General features: G+C 43.1%; 1 long non-coding RNA gene across 1 annotated transcript; it reads right to left on the reverse strand.

The window, feature by feature from the left end:
* Positions 1–10356: 10356 nt before the first annotated feature.
* On the reverse strand, positions 10357–11674 carry LOC137463430 (uncharacterized). Its single transcript, XR_010993918.1, has 2 exons — positions 11476–11674; positions 10357–11439 (listed from the first exon to the last, which is right to left on the reverse strand). It is a non-coding gene; the product is annotated as an uncharacterized lncRNA (long non-coding RNA).
* Positions 11675–11773: the final 99 nt, after the last annotated feature.

Consider the following 11773-nt stretch of genomic DNA (forward strand, 5'->3'; position numbering starts at 1 on the left):
CACAGAATCATGGAATGGTTTGTGTTGGAAAGGATCTTAAAGCTCATCCCTGCCATGGGCAGGGACATCCTCCACTAGACCAGAGTCTAAGTCCATCCAGCCTGGCCTTGGACACTTCCAGGGATGGAGCAGCCAGAGCTCCTCTGGGCGAATCCCACCCCCAGCCCTGTTTGCCTGCCAGCTCCCATCACCAGCCCCAAAGACCTGCAGAAGGAGTGATGGACATGACCCTGGACACACCATTCCCACCGAGCACAGCGGAACCTTTATTTCCCATAAAACTGGAAAAAAACACAGATTACCCTGAGCACCCTCAGTTCTGTGTCAAGATTATTTCAGTCTTTAGGGTTGCCAAAACTCGCACCTAAACCCACTTTGCTTGGGCACCTTTGCTTGGGAAAAAGCTGCAGAACATCTGAGCAGATAATATTGGGACATATCCCAGTTTAGAAGGGCAGTTTGCTCCCCACCATCATGGCAGAGGGGAAACTCCTATTTTCAGAAAAACCTCCTGCCCTCAGGCCTGTCCTGTGAGTTTAGAAATCAGGTGAAGTGCATATGCCACAGGTCTGTGTGTGCTCTGGGAGGGAAATCAATTACCCCTGCCTTTGTGCAGGGTGAAAGTATTCCCAGAGACAAGCATTTGTGGGGGAAGGATGTGACAATGACCAGCCTGACATCCATAGGAAGGAAAATATATTCCAAAGCCTTGGGAGAAGCCTTCAGGCTTGGAGATGAGAGTGAAGTGAGATAACATGGCACAGATAGGATTTTGACTGGAGAACCTTCAGTGAAAGCAGCATGGATGGAAGTGTCAGGCTGAAGGCACAGGGAGATCTCCCTGGAAAGCTCCCTTCTTGTGTTGCCTTCCTGCTTCAAAGAGATTTAATTCATCAGGCACCAGTAATGAGTTGTCAGGCCGTGTCCAGTCCTGTTGCTGCTGGTTGCTGCACTTCTCTCTGGAATAATCTGTGGTTTAAGGATTAAAAAAAAAAAAAAAAACAACAAAACCACAAAATGCTTCTTCTCTTTAGAAGAAAAAGCCTCAAATAATGAAATATCTGTCTGAGAAAATGATCCATGTTTTGTGCACTTTGAAAGGAGAAAAATATTTCCAGTTTTGTAGCTGTCAAAGATGTTTGAATTCCTAAATGTTTAACCTGTATTTATAATTTATGGTTCTTCGGTCAATTCCCTGATTTGTTCCAAGACTAGGCCCAAGATTTTGAGCCTGAGCTATCATATTCTTTAGACACTCTTCTAGTTTCATTAAAATCTCAGCGATTGTGTTGATTTGGCACAGACTCCCTTTTGGTAGGGGGAGGGCAAAAGAAGTGTCTTTTCTGAGAAGCTGCTAGAAGCTTCCATCATGTCTGACAGAACCAGTCTCTGATGGCTCTGAAGATGGACAAGCTACTGAGCCAGTTAGAGAGGTTGGTAATGCCTCTGTGATGTCATATTTGAGAAGAAAATCAAAACAGCGCATGTCGCCGTAGAGCAGGATGGGAACAGAAATGACTCCAAGTCAAAGGCAAGAGAATGAACTCCTTCTTCTCCTTCTCCTTCTCCTTCTCCTTCTCCTTCTCCTTCTCCTTCTCCTTCTCCTTCTCCTTCTCCTTCTCCTTCTCCTTCTCCTTCTCCTTCTCCTTCTCCTTCTCCTTCTCCTTCTTCTTCTTCTTCCTCTTCTTCTTCTTCTTCTTCTTCTTCTTCTTCTTCTTCTTCTTCTTCTTCTTCTTCTTCTTCTTCTTCTTCTTCTTCTTCTTCTTCTTCTTCTGATTTATTTCAAATGCACCGCTCTATATATAGAGAACATCGTGTGGATTAATTTCATTGGTCTTAGAGTAAAAACATCTCACACCATTGGTGTGCAGTGAATGATGCACGGTGGCAGAACCTGTCTATAAACAATGTGAACAACAAGATAGATTAGAGAATTATTTTCATTCTTTCCCAACTGTCTCCCAGGCTCTTGCCTGGTTAGAAAACCTTCTCTTTTCCTCTCTGACTAAACTGAGAATATCCACAAGCACACATGCAGTTTTTTCCAGGGGTGGTGAGGCGCCGCCGCCAGGGCCATCCCTGGAGCCACCACGGCCACCTCCACCTCGGTGCAGCCTGCGGCAAGCCTTGCCTACTTGACCGCCCCTGGCCAGCCATGCCATGGGCAGAAGGGCAGGGTGGCACAAGGGCAGGGTGGCTTCTCCTTCCCAGCACCCTGTATGAGGAGAGGCGTTAAATAGTGCCAGCGCCACGGCGGCCACCACTGCCCACACCATGGCAGCGGGGCCGCCTGGCCGGCGGCAGAAGCATGACGAGCGATTCCCTGACGCAGAACCCAGGTGAGATCAACCTCTCAACACTGCGAGATCTTGCAAGGGTCTTTGCATTAGTGGAACTTGTATCTACAAGCAGCAATTTTTCTTCTAGTCAGAGAAGAGGAGGAAGTGAGGACATGTGAGGGAAAACAGCATGGTGACCCGAAGGTCAGTAGAAAAAGAGGGGGAGGAGAAGCTCCAAGAATCGGAGCCGAGATTCCTCTGCAAGCCGTGGTAAGGACTATAATGAAACAAACTGCCCCCCTGTAATGAATGAAGTCCAAGGGGGATGCAGAGAACCACTCGCAGCCCATGGGAAAAGTGCTCACGCTGGAGCAGATAGACACTAGAAAAAGCTGTGATCGAGTGGGAGACCCGAAGAGAGAGAGAGGGCCCCTGCTTCCAGATACAGAGAAAGAGAACCCTTGCTTTCAAACTAGAGCAGCCTATCCTTAGAGGACTGCACCCCAGGGAATAGTGACCCATGCCACAGCAGTTTTGGGAAGACTCTTTGCCCATTGGAGGGACCCCACGGCGTAGCAGAGAGAAGATTCCTCTCCCTGAGCAAACAAAAGAAGATCTCGAGTGATGAACTGACCAAAACTCCCATGCCCTGTCTCCCTGCACTGTCTGTGGGAAAGGAGGAGGGGCTGGGGGGGGGGCGGGGAGGGGAAGTGTTTTAAAGGCTTATTTTACACTGGGATCTATGGGATGGAGTGGATGGTATGGAATGGCATCAATGTCATCAATGGGATGGGCTGGGATCAATGGTATCAATGGGAACAATGGGATCAATAGGATTATCCCCCTCTGACTCTGTTAATAAAAAATTTACCTTGTAGCTTTAAATTTGGACCTGTTTTGCCCTTAGAGTCAAAGTCCTTAGCTCATGAGCCCTTTGTTAATTTTTTTCCCTCTCCTCTGCCCAACTATGACAAACAAAGGTAAGCAAACCTTCATGGGTGCCTGGCACTTGGCCACTGTCAAACCATGGCAAGGGAGGTGAACAGGGATTCTGGGGTGTTTAGGCATCATCTCTCGGCAGCACTAGGGGCATATCATTCTCAGGAATCATCAGAAGCCTTGCAATATGTCCAGATCCACATAGAAATATAGCTTGGGATGAGATTTATATTCAGATATTTCCTGGGTAGACACGGCAGGCATGTCGCAAATGAAACAACAACCCAACCAAGCTTTGTAATTTAATTTAACTGCCTCTCTTTGGGGTATGTGGCATGCATTCAGAATCAGGCAGCTGAATTCCCAATCCAGCATTCCTTGGGTATAACAAGAGAGTGTAAGGCATAGAAGTGCCTGAAAATAGCTTGCTAACAACCCCATGGAACCTGTGCTTTTGGCAAAAGGAGGAGGCAATTTATGGGTCTGGGCTCAGTGCTCATAAATAAGTACATGTTCCTTTTCCTCTGCATTGGCAGGGGTTTGGCTGTTCAGATACTCTATAATTCCTCATACACACTATAAATTCTCATACAACTCCTCAGGCAGTTGATGGGAATGCACAGACTTTTTGGGGATGTGAGTTTATCCTGTTTGAACTGGCACGAGTTCTCTGTGTGTACCTTGTGAGGAAATTCTTCCTGCACTGAGTACTCCAAATCCACTTCTGCTTCACCAGGCTGAACCCAAGACAAGCTGCTTGTCTTACTGAACATGCTTGAAATATTGTTTTCCATAAAGGAAACAGCAGCAAACAAAAATTTTAGCTTCTTGCCTTCATATTTTGTGACATCTGGTAGCAGCAAAAGTACTTTTTGAATTAGATAAACAGTAATGGAGTAATTGAAGTAGATAAATAGTGCGGAGAGGAGAAGAAATAGGAAAAATAGCAGAAACACTTTGAGTTTGGTGGTTAAATTCAGCTGCCCCAGTGCAGGGCACTAGGCAGCAGTGCCTGAACTGTGTACTAAAAAACAGAATGAAAAGGTCTTTTTCTCTGTGATTATTCTGTGATGGGGCTCTGACAAAGTAACACTGAAAGCAGAAAAGAGTCAGTTTTCTAAGAGTGTAGAAAAATGTAAGGCCAAGGGAATCGGAAGAAGAATAATAGCAATAATAAAGATAATGATCACAGAACAACAGAATGGTTAATGTTGACAGCAGTCACTAGTGGTGTCACAATAGTAATAATAATAGTGACAGAAATATTAATAACAATCCCCAAATAGCCCCCGTTCATCTCTGAAATGGATCTCTTTCAGGATTTTTGAGAAAACCGTGTTTCTTGCAGGTCAGCTGACACACTGGATAATAAGTAAGCAAAAGACAGGCTTTTATAAAAAATCCACCACATGTTAAGAAGTCCACAATGAGTGTGACAACTTCAAAGCTTGAATACAAACAAAATCTTGGGGGTTTGTAAGTATTTTAGGGACAGGCTGCTCATTGCAGTGCTGGCTGTGTTCTCCCTGCACACCAAGACATCTCTTTCAGGAATAACTGCTTTCCTAAGGGGAGCAGCTCCCCCTGAAATCCCTTTTACATGACCCCATTGGAGTTCAGGGATGGGATACTGCTGGACTGGGCATCCTCAAACTACAAAAAGCCAGTGCAAGAAGTTCTCTTTTCCAAAATAGCTGATATTCTCTAATTTTTAGAATTAAAACTAAATTAAAAAAAAAATATTAGCAGGTATTTGGTGTCTTTTGCTTTTGGGGGTTTAATTGGTGATCCCTGGCTTTAACAATAATTAAGTTTGTCCTCCATTTTCCAAGTGCTCATGGAAAGAAATGCTTTTAAACCCTGGCAGTGTTCCTCCCTCATGCCCCCTCCTGCACCACAGCTCTGGATATAGCCCCATTACTTTGAGATTTTTATGGCTCTCAGGGGAAACTCAGAACATTCCTGAAACTGAAGTAGCATTTTGGAGTCCCTGAGCTGGAGTTCAGCCTCTTTCAAGGATAAATCATGGGAGCTGCCAACAGACGGGATACTTAGGTTTAAGAGGCAGGGGGTCAATAAACACCAATACTGTTCCTTAAGTCATTAATAAATACTAAATGTTTCACCTCAAAGTAGCTCAGAGTGATTTCCAGCAGTGGGTTGATGATAAAGAAGCAACACAACTGGAGGAAGGGAGTGGTGACAAAGAACTCACTTGTCAAGAAGACTTTGCTTGCTGCCAGCTGCCTCTATCTCTGCAGCTGGAATGGGGGGAGGGAAAAAAGGCCAGGGAAGGAGCAGGTAGCAGCTCTTCAGCTTCGTGTCAGCACAAAACATCACAGTGCAATGGTGGATGGTAATAAAAAAGGCTTTTTAGTGATGCAAAACTCTCAGCCAGCAAAACAAAACCTTTTAATATAACACAGCCCTAACTGGGATGAAATACTGCTGTGGGTTTCATTGAGCGCAGGTGGAATTGCAGCAGTTTTCCCTCCTGAGGAGCTGGTGAAAAACTCAGGAGTATTTCAGGGGTATTCGATGGGCGGGAAATACTGCCCTAGACAGAGAATCTGTAATTGTGCCCAAATATACTTCACTCCTCTAAATTATTGCTCCTGGGAAGGTTTAACAGGAAAAATGGGCAGGAGGTGAGCTCAGCAGTGGGTGCTTACTGACTGGCTGGCTGCTCCCCTTTCCTCCTACAGCTCAAGACTAATATTGGCAGTATTATGTAGAATTAAGCCTGTCTAGCCCAGGATACTTTCCTGGGGAAACCCAGTTTTCTGTGAGCTTAAGCCTGAAGAAGAATACTGAGATGTGAAAGTGCTGTCTCCTGGGCATGGCCCAGTGGAGAACTTGTCACTCAGAAGGGATGCAGCTGCAGAAAACCCTTCTTTCCACAGTCTTGGAAGGGAAGCTCCACCAGGAAAGGAAAGGAAAATCAGGCTTTGTTGTTGGGAAGGACGGAAAAATGCAGAGCCACGGGCAAATGTGAGATTAGGGTTGTCCATGGGGAGGAAACAATCAACAAATGAGATATTTAATGAAGCCCTCCAGCAGTCTCTTCCCCTTCCTTTGAAGGAGTGAAAGAACATGTTAGGAATGTGCAGGATCAGGTGTATGCTCTTAGACAACAAGTTCAGGGTAGGTTTTTCTGTGTGAAAATAAATCTGATACAGAACTCCATTTTCTAAAATAACCCTTTGGATCAACTGAGAGATTCCAACTCCTCTCAGGCTGTATTTTTTCCCCCAGTTTTTCCAGTCTCAGCTATGCAAACGCCTTCAGACACTGAACAGGAACTCTGGGCTAAGCTTAGATGGGTTCTGGGTGTGCACACAAAGGATAATGTGATGCTGAGTTGGCTTCACTCTGTCTACTTTACCACTGAAATTTTTTCCTAATTGCTGGTAATTGTTCTATTGAGATGGTGTTTGCATTTATCAGGAATTCTTCAGCTTCAGGTTGAGAAGCCAGAGGTAATTCCACAGCAAACTGTCCTGGGGCTCCTTGTGACTGACTGCTCAATATGGATAAGGAGTGCTGGATCTGTTTCAACACGTATTTTTAATTGGGTTGAGAGGAAACAGAATCAGCCCTTCATTCTTTTCGTTATGGGAGGCATTAATTTTTTTCCTGTTTTTTTTTTTTTTTTTTCCTTTCTCTACTTTGCCAAAATATGTCAGGATGAAAATGCCAAAGAACAAGAAAACATACCCAGAAAGCTTATATCCATCATGTACTGTGTTCTCCTGAAAACATAACAGAGCACTTCAGTTATAACAAACTGTAAAAGCTAAAAGATGTAGTGTGGAAGTATATTTGGGAACGATTCTCAGCTGAAATCAAATCCCATTCCTTATTTTTTTACCTATCTTTTCACGATTTTAATTAAACTCTTAGAAATGTTTATGCAGAAATCTTACCCATCTGCCTGATGCAAACTGAGCAGGTTCCCCTTGCTTTGGGAGATGGATTATTAGATTAAAGGAGCATTTCTGATTGTATCTGGAATCTGTCCCCGATGGAGCTGATCATCATAGTGAGAAACCAAACTAGCAGTGCCACATCACTGGTGGCCTGTCCATGAAGCTGCTCCAAATTAATTTGTTTCATACAAAACACCAGCTGCATTTCCAGGCCAAAACTGGGGAATCTTGGTGTTAATGTTGATATCAGGGAGAAAAAAAAAACAACAACATTTTTTCCACAGTTGCTCTGACATTTCTACAGCTCCTGATAGAAATCAAGGTCTGGTAATTGTCTAGTAATTCATCATATGAACTGGTGGATTTAAACAAATCCAGTTTCAACAGAAATTTACTGCAGAAACCTTATTAGGCCAATAAGCAGCTGAATGAAAAACTGTGTGTTTGCTTCTCCTGTAATTACCAGCACGGTGTCCCTTGTGTTAGAAGTGTTTGAATCTCAGTAAAACTCCCAACTGCTTTGACCTTTGCCTGCAGCTCGATTAGCAAAACAAAATATAAGATTTTTATCTTGCAGGAGCCATGATTAAAACTGTCATAGAATTTCTCTTGAGGTCTGATTCTCAATAGACTTGAGAGCAGAATCTGTCTGGGAAATGAGGCAGTGCCATCATCACCAGCTGCCCATGGGTGGGCAAAGTATCAAAGAAATCTGAGGAGCCAGAAAGGGGTAAATCAGTGGCAAAAAAAGCAAAAGCAGAATTGGATTCATTCATGTCCTTGTAGTGAAATTCAACAAATACACTGAAATGTTTTATTTTTTTCCCTGACATATGTCAGTTTTTCAAAATCATCGATGGTGTTTTATGAGACTCAGCATTCCTGGGACAGCTGGGATAAATCACACCCATTGCACAGAGGGAATTTTGGACACAGAAAAAGTGGTGACTTGCATAAGGTCAAAAATTCACTACCCTGTTAGGAAAATCCTTATCCCTAAGGATATCCCTAATCCCAGAATCCTTAACCAAAATGCCAAAAAATGTGATTCCTTCCTCTCCTCACCTGGCAGGATCCAGCAAGGGAGGGTGACCTATAATACAAGGAAGGACCTACAGCCACATTACCAAGACTGATAATTATGTGTAATCTTAGCTGAACTGGATTTAAATTATAAAGCCAAGCAAAAATGCATATTTTATTTCAAAATTCTTCTTTTATCTGACAGCAAATCTGGTGGTCACAAGGGAATTCTGACACTCCAAGTTATTCCTTAGAGTTGCAACAGGTTTTGTGGCCAGCTGTAAGTTCAGGAGGGAATTTTTTAGAGCAAGGTCTGTGTCTATTAAAGACCAAATCCTGGTCCTTTGCTGAAGCTCCCAGACTCTACTGAAGCATGAAATTATTCAGGATAAATGCACATTTTAATCCAGAAAGAGAACAGACCTGTGGAAGAAGCAGGAGGACAACTGACGATTGATTTTGATTTGGTGTTTTGGTTTTTTTTTTTCATTTGAGTTTTCTCCAGAGTTTCCCTGGATGAAATTTCCCAGGGTTTCACTAGAGGCAGCCACAGTCATTTCGAGGTTCCTGGTGCATCAGCTGTTTCTGAAATCTGTCTTTTCCTTCCCTGTGTCTCAGTTCTCCCTTTATAAATCAGGAAATAATAACTCAGCGCTTGTCTTTCCCATTTACATTCTTGGGTGGATGAGGATTGTTCTGCTGGTGTTTGTTTATAAGGAATACAGCAAAATGAGCTGGATTTCATCTGGGACCTGATGTTTTACTGTAAGCAAGCTGAAAGAGGAGAGTAAGGACCCGGGGTCCAAATTAAATTGTTCAAAGTTTTTTTAAGAACTTCAACTTCTTACAGTAGAAATTTAAGTTTAATTCCTTTATTCTCTTTGCACCTTGCTCCTAATAAACCCCACTAAGATCAGAAGTATTGGGAAGAATCTCTACCTGATCCTCTGCCTGAAATGTTTGTTGAAAGGGAGAAGACAAAACTGTATGAATAATTTGGAGAAAAAAAAACAACCAGCCAGACCTACAGCGCACATATCCCAAAGTACACATTTCCCCCCCAATAATTTATTTGTTCACCTTAGCAAGATTTCATATGCATTCAGTATTTTGTTCAGGAAATTACCAGCATGAACTGTTCAAACATGATAAAGCTGGAAAACAGCATGTAGAAAATTCAATGACACAGGAATACCACATTCAGAAAATGCAGTACCTGTTTCAGGAGGAATCTTTTAAAACCAGCCAAACTTGTACAACATGCAGGCAAAAATCTGCTGCAGGCAGAAGGAAAAAAAAAAAAAAAAAAGCCCCCAAAAAAGTCCAGATCAGCTTGTATACAATTCTCACAGTCATATTGTCAGGAAGAATTGAGTATTCAGTGAAATTCAGGGAAGTTTTCTATTATTGGCTGAGTGGACTTACTTTGAAAGTGGAAATATGCTGAAATGCTGGGTAGGTTTGTGTTTTCCTACTTCAGAAAATGGTTTACTAGGGCTGAATTTTGGCAGCTGATTAGAAATTTGGATTAATGCAAGAAAGTCTCATTCTTTGGATGAGATGTTGAGCACTGAAAAATTATGTTTATTTTCACTATTAACACGTGGAAGTTTTTGACTCTGAAAAAGATCTTGATGTTACCATGATGATAAAGGAGAGGCTGTTACTCAATCTGGGTTTGAGCCCAGTTTTGCACTGAGAGAGAAATGTTCATTAAGTGGAGCTTTGAGGCCGTTGTGGGACTGACAGATGTGTTCTTTCTCACGTGATGGTTGCCATCCATAGCTCTCATCCTCAGCAATTAATTTCCCCTTAGCACACATTTGCTATTTTCTCCTTCTCTGTCAGCATGAGGAATATGCAATGTGCTCTGCAGAGAAGGAATGACATTTCACTCCAATCCCTGAGACAAATGCTCCATCTCCTCCCAGGAAATCAGAGATTCAATTACATCTGTCAAGCTGGGAGGAAGATCTGTATTTTAATGCACCACAGGCTACCTCTGTAGTGTCTTGTGCTTTTTGTGGCACTGTCATATACGAAATACCTTCATAAATATTTGAGTGTGTGAGAGGTGCAGGCAGAGAGCAGGTGCTGCTGTGAGAGCAGCTGTCTCATGACCTGTTGGATTTTTTTTTTTCCTTCTGGCAAAGGGTAACACTGGCGCAGGTCTCATATTTGCCTGGAGCTAAGTGCAACACTTTGAAGACCAACTGGCTTTCCTCTTTGGCTCTGCTGTCAGAAGAGAACATCCAGGAAAAAATTGGTGTCAACAACCTGTCCCCTCGAGTTCGTTTTCAACATTGTCTTCCTTATCCAAACCATATTAAGACAGGAAAGAAGATCAAGGTATCTCTGGGTAGGATGTGGAGTTAATTGCCCAGCATGGATTCAGCCTGGGACAGCTGAAACCTCGCTGGATGAATCACGGAGTTGCTCTGCTCCTCAGTAGCTTTATTTTAAAATGTAGTGCCTAATAAAACCCCACTGAGCCATGAGCAACAGTAGCTCAAGGCCAACAGGCACACCTGGGAACTGGACACTTCCACTTCAGCAAAGCAGTAAGACATTTTTTAACTGACTTCAATCAGTATAAGGTGCTGCAGCCTGTCAGTGTTGCCCTTCAGAAAACTGAAAAAGTCAGGAAGAAAAATTTTGTAAAGAAGCTTTGTGAAATCCATTTGCTTACTCCAAGCAGAGAAGCAAGAAATATTCCTGCCTTAATATTTCTTTTCATTGCTATGGGTCTCCAGTACATTAAGACCTAGCAAAGGAGAATATTCTTCTACACAATGCACAATTTATCCTTGGAGCTGGCAGAGAGAAATAAAGAATATAAAAATGAGAAGACATTTATTTGGATAGTGGGCAGAACTTAAATATTTTGGATTTGAAAAGTCTTGCAAAGTACATGAAGCCTCAAAAACATCAGGTAGTATATCTGAATTGACTGTGGCAACTGGACTTTACCTGCCCTGGGATGAAGAGGGGTTGGTGATCTGCTTCACCTCAGGCTGTGCAAATTAAGAGTCATCTCTGTGGTGCTCCAGCTCTCAGCTCTTTGCAGCAGATACTGTGCTCCACCCAACATGGAAATCTTGGCTGTCACTCCCAACAGAAAACCCTGACCCGAGAGGATGGTGGGATGTCAGAGCCATCACTCGGAGGTTTCAGGCTGGACACATCCACTGCCAGGTCAGTGTGGGTCACTGGATGTGGCTTTGAGGAGAACTCCTGGCACTCCACTGTTCTCACTTCCCATCTGGCCACTCTGATCTCTGCTCTGTGCTCCTGCCAGGTTTCACGCGACAGAATCCTGATGCTGGGAAGGTTTTACAAGTGATGATTGATGTCCAGCCTCTGGGAAAACCTCTTGTCCTCTTCATGCTTTTAGACAGACAGCTACATTTAGCCTCTGTGACTGCAGCTCTTTCAGCAGTGCCAAGTTCACTTTAAATAACAGAAAAATTTGGGCTGCCTAAATCTGCACTCCTTTTTTTTTTTTTTTTTTTTTTTTGTTTTTCTGTTTCCTAGAGCTCCTTCTATGGTTTTTGAGACTTCTCAGTCCAAATATCCACCAAAATGACAAATGCCAATGACCCT

Source organism: Anomalospiza imberbis, chromosome 28 (assembly GCF_031753505.1).
Source record: "Anomalospiza imberbis isolate Cuckoo-Finch-1a 21T00152 chromosome 28, ASM3175350v1, whole genome shotgun sequence".
NCBI classification, from domain to species: Eukaryota; Metazoa; Chordata; class Aves; order Passeriformes; family Viduidae; genus Anomalospiza; species Anomalospiza imberbis.